The 13,685-nt window shown below is 48.0% G+C and overlaps 1 protein-coding gene across 1 annotated transcript in view; it reads right to left on the reverse strand.

Annotated features, from left to right (window-relative positions):
• The window catches only part of SAMD11 (sterile alpha motif domain containing 11), a 397,470-nt gene that overhangs the window by 272,546 nt on the left and 111,239 nt on the right, over positions 1–13,685 (reverse strand). The window contains exon 7 of the mRNA XM_075906866.2: positions 10,617–10,739. The gene's annotated coding sequence lies outside the window, so the exon portion shown is untranslated. The remainder of the gene's footprint in view (positions 1–10,616; positions 10,740–13,685) is intronic.

Here is a 13,685-nt window from a genome sequence, read left to right on the forward strand (position 1 = left end):
CTGAGGTGGATTTCCTCCAGGGAGCCTGCAGGAGGAACATAGGAGACAGCACTGCAGAAATTTCTGCTTAGGCCCTTGAATTATCTTTCAAGCTATTTCTTGCTCAAATAAAACCATGAGAAACGGACTTTAAAAAACATCCAGAAAGATGCCGGGACATAGCTCCTGCTGGTTTAAAAAAAAAAAAAAAAAAAGCAGAGCTCAGACTCTTTGTGAGCAAATTTCTCACTGCCAGGCACTGCCAGGAACTATAGCTTGAGGAGGGGGCAGAGAGGAAGGGGAAAGGTCCAAGAAGATAATTTAGAAATCTCTCTTAAAAAAAAGAAATTTAAAAAAAGGTTTGCTCCAAAGACGAGCCTTTGCATGCCAAGTGTCAGCAAAATGTCAATGCCACATTATAAACCTCTGAAAAAAAAGAAATTAGATGCTTCTTATCAATTAATTAGGCCGTCCATTGTGCTAATAAATTGGACCGAACTGCAAATACATCTCAACCTTCTTTCCTTCTCTATGTGTGTCAGGGAAATGCTGAGATCTTTTTGGGGCTAATAGCTGTGCATTCTGGAGACAAAAAGGAGCTAAACAGCTCTAGAAGCTACACATAAAATGCGTCTGGTATCCTCAGAATCGTTCCTAGAGGTTAGTACGCCACCTAACCCCACACCATTCATCATAACCAAGCAGTCACTCATTGGGAAAGGTCTCAGAGGGGTAGCTGTGTTAGTTGGCATCTGCAAAAACAATGAGGAAGCCGGTGGCACCTTAAAGACATTGGCTGTGTCTACATTGGCACCCTTTTCCGTAAAAGGGATGCTAAGGAGACACTTTGGAATTGCAAATGCCGCGGGGGATTTAAATATCCCCCGCGGCATTTGCATGAACATGGCTGCCTCTTTTTTCCGGCTCTGGGTTTTGCCGGAGAAAAGCGCCAGTCTAGACAGAATCTTGCGGAAAGTAGGAATAAGGGAAAGTAGGAATAAGGGATCTTCCGGAAAAGGGCTTATTTTCCTTTGTCTCTGTAATTAACACAGTATATATATACACACCTCCGCCTCTCTAACTTCCACTCCAATTCAGCTGATGAAGTGGGTTTTACCCACGAAAGCTTATGCCCTAGTAAATCGGTTAGTCTCTAAGGTGCCACAGGACTCCTCATTTTTTCATCGGGAAAGGTGCAGCATGGACACTGTGAATTATCTCTGACCCCCAAAAGGGGTGGTTCTCCAGATTAGGTTGAGGTAATTAGAAGGGCAGCAGGGAGAAGTTTGCTTGCCAGACCTGCAGATAAACAGAGTCCTTCAGGCTCCAGAGGGAAAGGTGATGGAGTCATGTCATGAACCCTTATGGCCAGAGTAAAAGTGCCACAATTGCTGTTATCAATAGTTTGGAGTCATGCTGGAAGGGTATAACAAGAGGGGTTCCACAGGGATTGGTTTTGGGACTGGTTCTGTTCAATAGCTTCATCAATGATTTAGAGGATGGCATAGAGAGCACATTTATAAAATTTGTGATGATACCAAGCTGGGAGGGGTTGTAAGTGCTTTGCAGGATAGGGTCATAATTCAAAACAATCCGGACAAACTGGAGAAATGGTTTGAGGTGAATAGGATGAAGTTCAATAAGGACATATGCAAAGTACTTCACTTAGGGAGGAACAATCAGTTTCACACACACAAAATGGGAAGTGACGGTCTAGGAAAGAGCACTGCAGAAAGGGATCTAGGGGACACAGTGGACCACAAATTAAATGAGTCAACAGTGTGACACTGTTGCAAAAAAGCAAACAAGAGAATTTTTTACATCAGTTTTAGAAAGCAATTTAGCCCAAGCCAATTTTCAATTATGAAAATTGTAAAAATTGAATAAATCAAAATAAGTTAATTGGTCTCATATGCTATTTCCTTTCCCTCACTTAGGTCACAACCCTACAGACTTCCCCTTATGCTTAACTCTAAGCACCTAAGTAAAGCCACTGAATTCTTTAATGGCCCCAATCCTGCAAGCACTTATGCATTCAAGTGACTTTAATTTACTACTGAGTTAAGTGGGACTAACCCTACATATAAAGCTACTTACATGCAGTAGTGTTTGCAGGATCGAGGCCTTAATTAATCAGTCTAGCAAAAAGACTTTCACATGGTTTAATGCTACTTGACTATTGAGTGCAATGGAGCTATTCATGGATGTAAGAGTTTTCAGGATCAGGAATTCAGTCTGGTTTAGAAATAAGACTGGGCGAGGGATTAATCCATCAAGGATTATTAAAATTAAATAATTCATCTGGTCTAATCACATGGGAGATTCTGTTAAGAAAGAAGTTAAGAATTGTGAGACTGAGGTTTAAAGTCTGACTTTTGGATGTGCATGGCCATTTTTCCCCCATAAGAAGTATCACCAGGCAACACAAGCACTTTATAAGCACTGACAGAAGAAACCAAAGAGATTCCTAGGCCCCGATCCTGGAAATGCTGCCACACATGCGTCTCTTTTCACACAAGTTGTTTCGCTGATGTCACCATGCGAGAGACTGTGCCGGACACAGACCCCAAAGAGCATGTCTGAGCTCTGGATGTAAGTTCAACCAACAGACTGGAAGAGCTGCAGGCCTTTAACACAGTGAGTTAGTCGCATATTTCAGGGCTGACATTGGTTTCACATGAGTATATGAAACACCCTGAAACAAGAGAATTAAAATTGGCTGTTTTCCTTTTGGATGAAGAGGAGGATCCACCTCTCTCCAAACCAGCAAATGGATCCTGCCAAGTTATTATTTCCTCCATATTTGTCCTCACGGATTCAGCAAGAACTGAAGTGTCACAAGGCTTTTTGACTGTAGGCTGGCAACAGGGACTCCCCAGTGAGTCCTCTTCCACCACAGCCTTTAACAGGAAAGTCCCTCTGGGGGGAAACCAGCAGTGCAACTCATGCTAGTGGGTGGCTACACAAAACCCTAAAGCTGTGTCAGAGGAAGGACAGTTGCGAATTCCAGCTGCTCTGCATGGGGCCTGATGAGGGTAGATTTTTTGTTGTTTTGTTTGTTGCAGAATCACATGGCAAGCAATGAAGTTCCAGATGTTTCCATTACTCAGTGCCTGGGAGAATAGGAAAAGGTCCGTGGGGGAGCTGGAGGACGTGAGTACTCCCCAGAATTGTAATTCTGCTCCCCCACCACAGGCAGAAAATCCAAATGAAGGATCTGCTTGTCCCTGGGCCGCGGCAGGTGATTCAGGTTTCAGGGAACAAGATCACTTTAACCACTGTCTCTTGGCTGTGAGTTCATACTGCAGGGAGGGACCGTGTCCCTAAGTCACTGCTGATGTTGAGAGAGTGGGAAACGAGGAGAGCTGAACGCTGGCAGCTGTTCCCAGAGGCATTGTGCTGGAGGCTTATGTTCCATGCACGTCCAGGCTGGCTCCCATGGTACCACAGGTATAGGGTAGACAAGCCTGGCCTGGGCTATGTGGGGGAAGAGTGTTCTGAGCATCCTCGTCTCCCTTGTGCACCTGCACCTTCTAGCCCAGTCTCATAATACATGGTGCGCAAGTGGAGGACCCATTGTGCAGCTCTGCTGCAGTGAGAAAATCTGGCCCATGAGGAGTGCTCTCGCTATGGCTCTAGAGCAAAAGAAATGGGAGCCAGAGAGAAAGACCTCTCGCCAAGGAGATGAGAATGAAGGTTCCACAGGGTACTACGAATTGCACCATCTCCAAATAAAAAAAAATCACCCCCCTCCTCTGCCCAACCCCGGTTCCTCCACCCCATCTTACATCACAGCTCAGTATCCAACATTTGTTCTGCGCTCATTCTGTCTTTGTACGTTTCAAATATAGGCAACCCTCTCTCCTTCCCCATCTGCCAGCCTCATAAGTGCATCCGCGGGGCACTGCCAGGGTGGGGAAGGACTTGTCCCTGCCAGACACAGGATAGCACAAATGGCCACATGCCACATCGGGCCTGGGGAGCTTCCTTATTGTGGTTTGGTTACTCCCAGGTGCAGGAACCTGCGGAGAAGGCGGTGGTATGGCTAATCCAATCTGTCGTGTTCCTATGATGAGGGTCACATTAGTGTGGGATCTACACAGGGGTGAAAGTAACTTACATTTCTTACAGATACTGTTGTATTACACTGGGGGGGCACTCAGGGTAGGGCGTGGGGAGGTGTGATATGACAGTACCTGTAAGAAATTTAAGTGTAGGGTGGAGTGGAGGGGACTCAGGGCAGGGGGTGCAGGAGTCAGGGCAGATGGCTGGGTATGTGATGGGTCCAGGAGTCAGGGTTGGGGGTGCTCAAGGCAGAGGATTGGGATGTGGGGGTGCAGGAATCAGGACAGGGGGTTGGAAAGGCATGGGGGGGATGAAGCCCCCTCCCCAGTTCCTACTAATGCTGCTTGTCACTGTCATGAGCGAGAGGAAAGTACACAGTATGGATGACTCACTCCTCTGCCCCCAGCAGCCAGGAGGGAGAGGAACGCACGCAGGCTGTGCCTGTACGCTTTCATCTTGCTCCCTGACAGCAAGCAGCATTCGTAGGACTGGGGAGACGTCAGCCTACCTCTAACGGGTGCCCTGCGAGGGATTTAGGGCGGAGCAGTCCTGGACTTGTACGGGATGTACCGCCAGCCAGCCCCTTTCATCTGCCTGCTGCTTAGTGTGGCAGCCTGCAGGAGAGCCCCAGGAGCCCAGCTGGGAGCGGGCCCCACTCCTGCAGCCAAGCCCCCCAGCCGGCTCTTACCAGTGCACACCGCCTTACGCTCACCTCAGGGTCTACATGGCAAATGCAGCTGTTTCGCTTCACACTGAGTTAGTCCCAGCCGGATCTGCTCTTCACTTCGCCAAGGTTCTTGCCTCTTGAGTGGGAGAGGAGGAGGGGTGGGTCAGGCCTGTGTGGTGTCCCGTTTTCCCTCTGGGGCATATGGTCACCCTATGCAAAGGACTCCATCCACACAAAGAGCTGTTGTGGGGCTTCGGAAGTGTGTGTGTGTGCGCGGGCGAGAGGGAGGGGGGCAAGCACATGGCCAATGGACAGGTGATTACAAAGACATGATTCCAACCTACTTCCCCTTGTGGAGGGGAGGCGTAGCAGACAGGGAGCCTGAGGCTTTCAGATCAGCACCACACCCTAGTGAGGAGGATTACACCTCCCTGGCATCCATGCACACACTCAAGAAGTCTTGGTGCAATAATTATTATTTAATTATAATTATAATTTACGTTCCCTGTTTCACTTTTCAGACCATTGTGGGCTGGGAACCATGAAAGCGCCAGGAGGCTGGCAGACATAGCATCCACACCGATTTGCTTCCAGACCATCTGAGCTACCAGAGCTAATGTTACCAGACCATCCGTGGAACCCCCAGGGTCACTGCTGGCTTCCTCCTGCCCCGAGGCCATCCCTCAGCTCCTCTACGAAGCCGCCTGGCTGCACCCCAATTAAATCAGAGCGGCGGTCCTCCAGGGCCGTTTGCGGGGGAGCGGAGTGAGTGAATCCAGCGTTGATGCCGATAACATCAGATGTAAAGCGCTGGTGGATTGCGTCAACCCAATTAATAACTAACAAATTAAAAAACCCTCCAGTGCATGCACTTCGTTTTAGGGGAAGAAAATAGCAGGGGCCTGGAACTTCCTGCTTGTGAGCCAGATCTTCAAGTGGGGCAAAGGGTCTTACAGGGAGTCAATGGAAGTCTTAATGACTTGGAACAACACCGATTTACCCCAGATAAGGATCTGATCTTACTAGTTTCCCATATCAACATTCCTCCTTCATTTCCTCTCTCTGCAATTAGCTGTTATAAGCCAAGACCTTTCCCTGCTGCTGGCAAGACAGAACAGGCATTTGGGGAAAAATGACAGACTCTATATACCATGCATGTGACATTACAGTCACCAGCAAGCCCTGGCCCTTGGTATCATGCCAACATGGTGGGCTTCAAATTCAAGACCTTAAGCCAATGGTCACCAACCAGTAGATTGTGATCTACTGGTAGAACTTGGAGCCTCTGACAGGTGATCCTGACAGGTTTGGCCAAGAGGTTATCAAGCCCAGCACTTCAGCTACCCACTCCCCCCAGCCTACTGCACATCTCCTGCCCTTTGCTTTGGAGCTGCCTACCCCCACTCCTGGGAGCCTCCTGCTTTCTGTGCAGAGCAGGGGAGGGAGAAGAGGGACACTGATGTCAAGGTGCCCCCTCTCCCTCCCTGTATTCTATCTCCACAGAGCAGAGAGGGGGCACAACAGGACTTGCGAAGGAGTTTGCTGGCTGCTTTTGGGAGTGATGCAGGGCCAGGACACGGGTGAGCCTGCCTTAGCCCCACTGCTCCACCACCCAAGAGCCACTTGAGGTAAGCACTGCCCAGCTAGAGCCCACATCCCAAAACCCCATACCAGTCACGAACCCCTTCCTGCACCCCAAGCGCCTGCCCTAGCCCTGAGCACCCCTGCATCCAAACACCCTCCCAGAGCCTGCACCTAGAACCCCCTTCGATACTCCAATTGCCTGGCCCAGCATGCTAAAAGTGAAGAAGAGTGAGAGAGGGAGGATGGAGTGAGCAGGGGCGAGGTCTCAGAGAAGGGGCACAAAGAAGGCAGGGCAAAGGTATTTGGGTTTGAGATAGACCTTGGGTTGCACTTACTTTCAAAAACTCATCTCGTGCGTTAAAAGGTTGGAGACCCCTGCCTTAAGCTATGAAACCCAAGCACCCCATCAGCAAAGAGACCTGTAGTAATGGCTCAAGCCAGCAGTAAGAACAGTCACTTTCGTAGGCTCACCTTATTCCTGCGGTGCACAGGTCAACCCTCTCACTTTTTGGGAATCAGACGATAATGGATACTTGGAACAGCAGCACAGCAAGACCATTTCTCTCTTCTCCCTTGTTGCAATTGTATTCTTGATTATCCCACTGAGGGGCTCCCAGGAGCCTCCCCAACCGTGATTCCTCATATACTAGACGAGAGGACTTTGGCTGTGCTAGCAACAAGCAGGGCACAGCTTGTGTCCTCTTTGATTGCATACTCCCAAAGCCATTTATGAAGATGGATGTGCCAGGAACTGCGTTAAGTTGTCTGGATTGGCTCCTTTCTGCCTGCTGTCCTGGATGTCTAGCTTTGGCTGCCACACGTTGTCAGTCTCCAGAAGGAGACAAAACACAAGAGAAGAACTGGGGGGGGTCTCACATCTCTAAAGAGGAGTCAGTCAGTAAACTGTACAGCCTCTGTCTGATACAATACTAGACGCGAGGGAAATTGCTTCATGCCCTGTCCACAACCGTCAGCTTCCACTGTTATCTTGCTGCCTACACAGGGCAAAAAGAGAGAGATTACATGGGACAGGCAGAGAAAAGGGCATTTGGATCGGACACCTCCAGCTTTAGTTAGGAAGCTCATCAGCTGCCCCTGAGTGGAAACCTTCCTGGTCCCAGGAACCAGTTTACTCAATGAGCTTCTGCCTCTTCCTCTTGCTTTCCTCTTCCTCTCCCAGCCCAAGGGATCCCAAAATGGTAAAACTGTCTGATTGAGCAAAGGGAGGAGAAAGGGGGATGAGATGCTGAATGACAGTTACCAGACTAGACCCAACACCTGCTTCCATGGTTTTAAATCCGTGGGCCTGGGCTCCTGAGGCATCAGTGGGGACTTTGCTCCCTGTTTGCACTTGTTTCCCTGAATAATATGGTGGTTTGGCTTTGTCATAAAGTTCTACTCTGCTGGGGTTCTCAGCTGTCCAGATGACAGTCCCTCCCCACAGGACAAGCTTGGAAAAGTCTCAGATATCTATCCAACCTTCCTCTCTTGGATGTACAGAGTATTTAAACTTGTCTTGCTTTGCTGCTCTTCCAATGGCTCTACCATACTTCTTGGCACAAAAATCCTATTTTCTGCAGAAGGAAAAACCTCTCTGGGGATGCAGAGAGAAAGGATGCTTTAGGAAACTCAATCAAACGGACCCTTCCAATTCACAGGTTCCTTCTGAGACCACAGCCAAGCAGCCCATACAGCACAGAAGCAAGCAAGACCAGCAAATCATGTCTCAGGTAAGTATCTCAAGCACGTATCTTGCTGTTGCCTAAAGACGCAGTTCTCATATTGTTGCTGGTAACATGGTGCTCAGACTAGATTAAACCCTTCCTTTGTAGATGCCACAGGGATGCCAGGGGAGGGCAGTTGGCCCATGAGACAATTTCTCTACTAGCATGTTGTTCATTCTGTGAAGAAGCTTGAGCACTGCTAGCCCAAGGATGCACCAGAAATAGCTGACCTGCTTCTATGTGCGATTGTGGCTGCCTCAAAATAGTTTTGAGGACGCATCTTGTAATACTGCTATGGGGCAGGGAGGGCTTTTGCCTGTCCAGATTTGGACAGAAGGACAGTATGGACCCTTCTTCCCTTAGTACAATCTGTCCCACAGAGCAACAGTAAAGTAACTGGACGGACATGTCTTCACTTCCTACCAGACAACGATTGATCCAGCGGGAGTCAATTTATCGCCTCTAGTACAGATGTGACAAATCGACCACTGAGCACTTTCCTGTCGATTCTGGTACTCCACCAGAATGAGAGGAGTAGCTGGAGTCGATGGGAGAGAGTCAGTGATACGTAGAGCTAAGTTATTTATGTTGCATAAGTTAGACCGATGGCCCATGGTCAGGAGAACTGACAGACACGCTGGGCCCCTGGACATGGGGCTGTGCCTCGGACAGAAGGGATGGGCCAGGGCAGCAAGTGCCCCATGCCACCCCGCTGCAAGCCCTCAGCGCTGCCCGGAATGACTGTGCGGGCAACTATTTAAAGGGCCTAGAGCCCCAGGCATTTTAGACTTTCCGAGTCCAGGGGCAATTGCTCCTTTTATCCCTCCCCATTAGTGGGCCTGCTTGCAGTAGTATAGACCAGGCCTTTGTCTCAGATGTTCAAAATGGCTGACATTGGCCAAGCACTCTCAGCTGTGTAATAGAGAGTAGTAATGTCATGGAAGTACCAATCAGTCATATGGCTCATGAAGTGCTCCCTGTTAGCAGGATCTATCTGCAGTGGCGTTAGCCTCTTCTTCTGAGCCTGTGCTAGCCTCCTACCAGGAATGGAAACATTCAGAAAATGCTCCCCTCTTCCTGAAAGGAGAACAAGAAAGTGTGGCTGGAGACCCTCCATTGGGGTGAAATGTCAGCTCTGAAGCCACATGGCAAAGACACGCCCTCTCAGTTGGGTGTCTAAGGGAAGAGGGAGTGAGGGGGATGGGTGGGTCAGGATGAAGTTGCAAATAAATAAGGACAATGCACAATTTATGACGACAAGTCTGTAGTAAGTGCTGTTCCTCCAGAGTGTAAATTGCTATTGATGCCACAACACAGTCCAGCCAAAAAATAATGATGATGATAATTTAGGGCCCGCACTATATCTCACTCAAGGCACAGCCTCACCCAGCAGCAGCTCCCACCCTGCTTTCCTCTCGCTCTTCTCTTTTCATTGGTGTCCTCCTAAATCAAAGACACTCAATGCTGATTTGATTATATTCCCTTCTTTTATTTATCAACCATTGTTTGCTCTCCCCCCTCCCTGCAAGTTCACAGCGTGCACCTCAGTCTTTTCTCAGTCCCTTGCAATGCTCAGAGAAAGCCTGTCTCTAGGCCACAGGAATTAGAATCCCTACCAGCGTGCGTGCCATCCACCGCTGCGCCTCATTCATCATCCTTTAATCTCCCGTTTTATGCTCCAGATCCTGGCTACCCAGTCTTGACTTTCCAGGTTTACAGCCCTGACTTACTTCCCTCCTGTAACATTTTACAGCTTGCTTATTGGCCCTCCGGGTCCTCATTTACACAAGCGCTGTTTTCACGATAGTTAAGACTAATTCATTGGGTTCGTTTGCTCTTGCACTTTCTTCAGCTCCCAGTCTCCTATCTCAAGCAGGAGGTGAGGGTTCCTCTAAATGGATTAGAGGTTTATTATTATTGTTTTGTTTTCTTGAGTTAAATTCTCCCTCCGTCTGACACAGCTCGGTCTGTCTCTCTCTGACGCACACCTGCCCTCAGGGCTGGCCTTAGGGTTTCTGGGACCCAGGGGGGAGAAAGAGCCCGCAAGCTGTTTTCCTCCTCCAGCTCCGATGCTACAGGGAGACATCAGGCAAGAGTCGAGGTAAGACCTTGGGAGCCCAGGTGTGTCCTTTGTTTGTGCCTCAGGCCTGGCTGATTCCACTCGGCTCCTGTAGCATGTTGCTCTGGGTTTCCCTTTGGTTTTTTATTTTTCTCGTTAAAGAAAAAAATACTTTCCCTGTCATTTACATTCATTTCCTCACCTGGGCTTTATATGGTTGCCGCATGACCATTAGAGCCCTACTTTTCTATTACTTAAAAAAAAAAAAACACAGACACACATGGCATATTTCAATAAATCTCCCCAGCCCAGGGCTCATTTTCTAGTGTTGCCTTCCTCAGCTTTCACAGCTCCTGCTCCAGCTGGGTCTGAGATTTATTTTGTTTATGTACCAGTTTTCTTATAAAACACAGCACAATCAATGCTTTTCTCTTACATTCGCTTGGCAGCGCAGGGAGATCCTGTTGAGGGCCACCCGGCCAGCCTGCACAGAACCCCATGGTGTACACAAAAGGGGGCAGACTGCAGCTACACTCACCTCATACAATCATGGAGACTACACGACCAGTGTGCAACTCTTCATTGTGATCCCAACAGTCCAGCCCACAAAAACGACTGGACTCCATCTATATTAAGAAGCAGCACTGTATGGACCATATCACTGTACAAAAAAAAAAAGAGTAAATGCAGGCTGTATAAGCCTCATTTCAGTCACTCTTCACCCTTATGAATCCATCAAACGTCCTTTACAGACACCCCTGTAATAAAATATTGGGACTCATTCTCCTTTGGCTTGCCCCTCACATAGTCACGTGCGCTTTTACAAACAAGGTATAAAATTCTACTGCTTATGTAAGCGTGATTGGGTAGCCGAGGTAGATCTGTGAATGCAAGGTCCAAAGCCAGGGAGAATCAGGCCTGGGTTGTACCAAATCTTTTCCCAATATTCAAAGTAAATTAAGGAGGAAACTGAAGGTATGTTACAGAGTCCCACATCAGCATTTTGAGGATCAGAACAGCATGCCAATCTCCATCCCCTGTGAACTATTTTACATCAGCTTAATTCAAAATAAAATGAATTACAATAATGATTAATGAAGAGTGAATCTGCAACTAATTCTTTACCCTTCAATTGTACCCTTTCTATAAGGGTTTAAAAGCTGCAGGCATACCTGTGAGATGTAGTTATATATTGCTATCCCCATTTTACAGATAGATACACTGAGACTCAGAGAAATTGAGTGGGTTGTACATGGTCATATAGTGCTTCAAGAACAGAATCCAAGAGTGTTGACTCCCATTCCTTTGTTCTGGCCTCAGGTTGGTTTCTGAATGGCTTAAGTCTCCTAAGTGTTGATATCCACTTGCAAAGGAAGACTGGGGTTTTCAAAGGTGCTGAAGAACAGGCCTAAGCCTTCTTGTTGAAATCAGGAGGTTGATTTAAATGGGAGAAGAGTCAGGCCATTCCTGAGCACTTTGGGGGCTTTGTGTCTCCTTGCCAGGAGACTGAAGGTGCAGAGATCGATCTTCCAGGGTCTAGTAAGGACCCACTAAATTGACTACTGATGGCGCCCTTGTCAATTCCAGTATTTGGGGATGCCATGGAAATTCAACCTAAAGTATGTGAACTCAAGTTATGCTATTCATATTGCTGGAGTTGCATCTCTTAAGTTGACTCTCTCCCCTAGTGTCGACCTGGCCTGGGACATCCCTACTGTTCTGTTGCTTCTGTGCCACACTTCATTTTAGAAGAAACAATGAGATTTTTAAAAAAAAATACCAAACCCAGAAGCAAAAACAGCCACAGGAAACCAAGTGGCTCAGTGCAGTGTTTCTCAACCTGTGTATGAATACCCTTAGGGGTACTCAAGAGAATTCTGGGGGGGGGGGGGTACGTCAACACAACTGAAATGTGGAGAAACCTGAATTTTTGTTTTAAGTTTTACAGCGCTTTATTATTTTTGTACTTTTTACACCTAAAAATTTCATCGCCTGCCCGGCTATGATTAAGTTGTTTAAACAAATGTGTTGCAATGGCAGAACAAAATTGTGTGTGTCTGAAAACTATAGGTACTGAGGGTACTTTTTTTTTTTTAAGGGGTACTTTATAAAAAAAAAGGTTGAGAAACACTGGATCAGAGCATCAAGAGTTCAGCATCTCTCAAGTCTATAATTTTTCTAAGACCGTTTTCCCAGCAACATCACCATGACCAACAGGTCAGATGCCACCGTGGAGGCCATGCTACACGAACCCTCTCATTCTTTCCCCCTAGCTACACAAGCGTCATCGCCTCAGGTAAAAAATACCCTTTTAGGCCAAGTCTACACTGGCGCCTCACAGCGCTGTAACTTTCTGGCGCAGGATTGTGAACAAAACCACACACACTCACACCCCCAAAGTGCAGCAAGTTACAGCACTGTAAAGTGCCAGTGTGAACCAGGCTACAGGGATAAGAGCATGAATACTCCCCTCGTGATAGTGGTTTACCCAGAGCACTATGAGAGCTCTCCCCCAGCGCTCATGTTGTGGCCACACTTTTAGTTTAAAGTGGCAGTGTTTTAAAGTTTTAAGTGTAAACAAAGCCTCAAAAGAAAAACTATGCATTGACCTACAATCTGCCTCCCTGTACGCACTTATCGTGGTCTTATGACCATCAGGAATCAGGTGATTATCTTCAGAATTCTGTTCTTCATGTTCCTTCCTCTGCCTTGTCTCATTGCCACGTGGCCCCTATTCTACCCTCTGTAATCTGCTGCCTGCTGATGTGCACACTGCTGACTGGGTTCCTCCAAGTGCAGGCAGTGGGAAGGAAAAACCAACAATCTCATGTGTGTATCTGTTTCCTGGCTTGGCGTGTGCACCCTACCCCTGGTGCCAGCAAAGTTGACTGAGAGATAAGTGTGCCAAGGGATCCCCTCAGATTCTGCTGCCAGTAGGTACTGGCAACACAGACACACAAAACATCATAAATTCCTGCAAACCTCGTTTGTTTGAAGGGCAGAGCAGGCCTGGGCTAATGTATTTAGCAGCCAAAAAAAAAAAGGAGGCGGGGGGGGGGGGGTACTTGAAACCTGATACCGCCGTTTCTATTCACTAGACAAAATACAACAGCAGACGAGCAAAGCCCAGCAGGCTGTGTTAGTGAGGGGCTGCCTCCGTGTCTGTCCCACAGCCCCAGCTAGTCTTGTGCATTTGGGGGTTTTGTGTGTGAGAGTGTGAGATATGAGCAGGGACTTTCCCCACTGACCCTGGACTCCACGCGAAACTGCCACTTTGACAACACCATGTGCAGCCTGGGCTCCCAGCTGGCCCCGGGAGCTGCACATGGCATTTCAAAGCAGCAGCGCCGCGTTGAGCCCAGGGTCTGGCCCAGGGCTCTATGTGGTGCTGCCGCTTTGAAGCACCCCGTCTTCCCCCCCCCCCCTTGCTGCCTGTTTCTGATAAAGGCAGCAAGGGAAGGGAAGGGGGAAGCGACTAGTCAACTAGTCTGTTGACTATCCAATAAGCATTTGCTTATCGTATAGTCGACTCGTCATTCACATTCCTAGCCCAAACCTGAATGTTTCCCAGGTTACCATAACGTGTAACGCTTTACAGCTCTGCTAC

The sequence above is a fragment of the Pelodiscus sinensis genome, chromosome 24 (assembly GCF_052426305.1).
Source record: "Pelodiscus sinensis isolate ZL-2025 chromosome 24, ASM5242630v1, whole genome shotgun sequence".
Taxonomy (NCBI): Eukaryota; Metazoa; Chordata; order Testudines; family Trionychidae; genus Pelodiscus; species Pelodiscus sinensis.